This window comes from Juglans regia, chromosome 15 (genome assembly GCF_001411555.2).
Source record: "Juglans regia cultivar Chandler chromosome 15, Walnut 2.0, whole genome shotgun sequence".
NCBI lineage: Eukaryota > Viridiplantae > Streptophyta > Magnoliopsida > Fagales > Juglandaceae > Juglans > Juglans regia.
This window is the reverse complement of record NC_049915.1, coordinates 2,208,788-2,211,106: the sequence shown is the minus strand read 5'-3', so window position 1 is coordinate 2,211,106 and position 2,319 is coordinate 2,208,788. Positions and strand designations below refer to the sequence as shown.

Here is a 2,319-nt window from a genome sequence, read left to right as displayed (position 1 = left end):
GTGGTAAATTCCGTCCCCAAACAAGCCCTTGGGAGGTTTAACGTGGTTGTGTTCCCAAAAACCCGTTTCACACCTAATGTCCTTTGGCATGCAAGTTGTTGACGTTGATAGGTTGTGGTCTGTGGAATAGAAAAAGGGACTCCTTGGGAGGTTTACTGACGCGTGGCAGTCATCCCCCAAAGGGCCAAACCCACGTTAGAAGGTTCAGCAACTTGAGCCATCCCAATTCCCATATTCCATAGAGCTCGAGAGAAAATGGAGCTGAGCTTAGGTACTGAGGAAATGGTGGAAGCCGAGATTGGGAAGCAGCGCTTCATACCCAAGAAAGGGAGCATATTTCCTCGGAAGAGAAGATCGGTGAAGAAGATGGTGCTTGATTCCATACTCAAATCCATTGGCACACATCTTTGCTGTCTAAACCACCACCCCAAAAACGCAGCTGAGAATTATGAGAAGAACGTGAAGACCTTTCCCCACCAAGGTCGTTAAATCTCTGTTTTTGGTTATGGTTTTAGATGGTGTTCGTTTTACTTCATTCGATGGTCTCTGTTGTTACGGTAGATTGTGCTGTACTGTCAAAATTAACAATCCTTGGGATTGCAGATTACTAAGTTTAGTTCTTCGTGATGGATCTATAATTGTCTGGGTTTGTTTTGTGCCTGCGTCAATGTACTCGTTTTGTCTTGTAGTTAATGGAAAAAATATAAAAAACAGGGTGATTTATTTCTGTCTGTTATCTTTCCCTTCCGGGTGCAGACAACTACAAATGTGTGCTTTCTTCTCCATTTTCTATTGGGAATCCATGAATGTTTCGTACTCCTCACACAAGAAAATATCCACTTTGGGTCAAAGATAAATGAAAAAAATTATTTTTCTATGTAAAATTGTATGTGACAAAATTATAGTTTTTTCCTAGGAAAGAGAGGAATGATCAATCTACTTGGGGTTCCTCTGTTCTGTCTCGAATGAAGAAAATATTTTGACGAGGCCAACAATAAGCTGCCCAGAACTCCCTGAGTTCAGAAATAACTCATTCAGACGGTAACTCAGTTGCCAGAGAGGTCCCAGACTTCTCTCTCCTCACCTCATCTTCCCAGTGAAAAATTTCTCTCTTTTTTTCCCTTCGATTATACATATGTATGGCTAGGGTTTTTGATAAATAGATCGAGGTTTCACGGCTATGGAGGCGTCACAGAGAGACGTATATCGGGTCAAGGGTCCGTGGAGCCCCGAGGAGGATGAGGTTTCACGGCTATGGAGGCGTCACAGAGAGACGTAGATCGGGTCAAGGGTCCGTGGAGCCCCGAGGAGGATGAGATGTTGCGGAAGCTAGTGCAGGGCAAGGGGGCTCGGAGCTGGTATGTGATTAGCAAGGCGATCGCGGGGCGGTCAGGCAAGTCTTGCGGCTTCGTTGGTGCAACCAACTTTCACCGGAGGTGGAGTACCGGCCCTTCACGCTAGAGGAGGACCAGATCATTGTTAAAGCCCACGCCAAGTACGGCAACAAGTCGGCCACCATCGCCAGGCTGCTCAACAGCCGTACAGACAACGCGATCAAGAACCACTGGAATTGTACACTGAATAGGAAATACTCATTGATAAGCGATGACACCCCCCCCCCCCCCCCATCCCCCCCGACGAAGTTCTCGCACGACCGCACAAGAAATCTGCGGGACCGCCTCCTCTTGTGACGGTTTCTAGTCGACAATACAGTCCAGGTAGCAGAAACCCAGTTCATAAATTCCACCAGAATGCAAATCTAACTCCTACCCAGTATAGAAATTCCCACACAGAGAGAGAGAGAGAGAGAGAGAGAGAGCCCGGGAGGGGGATAACCAAAATTTATGTCTTTCGGGAGAGCCAGTAAGGACTAGTGGTTGAGCTATGGGAAACAGAGGACTCTTGTGTATTAAAAAATAAATGTAAAGTAATCATTCGCAAAACAAAACAAAACGAAAATGCATCCAAAATAAATGTAATCGAATCGTACAAGCATCCATATTGGGTAGAAAGAGTGGATCTTCAAATGAATTAAGAACAAAGCGTAGCTGAGCGGATCGAGGTACCAATCTATAATTAATTAACCAGAGAGATCAGAGGGTTCCGATCCCCACATTATCATCGCTAGCTTTCAGACCATATCATATATTATAATGAATAATGCATGGATTCAAATTGTAGGGTTAATTTAATTATGAGATGAAGCTCATGTACTTTTCTAATTTATTTGTTGTAGAGCAGTGTAAATTAATTAAAAAAAATTAACAAATTTATGTTGCTAAAAAAAATTAATAAAAAATGTCACAGCTTTAATTTATG

At 43.5% G+C, this 2,319-nt stretch overlaps 1 pseudogene; it reads left to right on the top strand.

Annotated features, from left to right (window-relative positions):
• Positions 1 to 1,194: 1,194 nt before the first annotated feature.
• LOC109020094 lies at positions 1,195 to 1,691 on the top strand (annotated as a pseudogene).
• Positions 1,692 to 2,319: the final 628 nt, after the last annotated feature.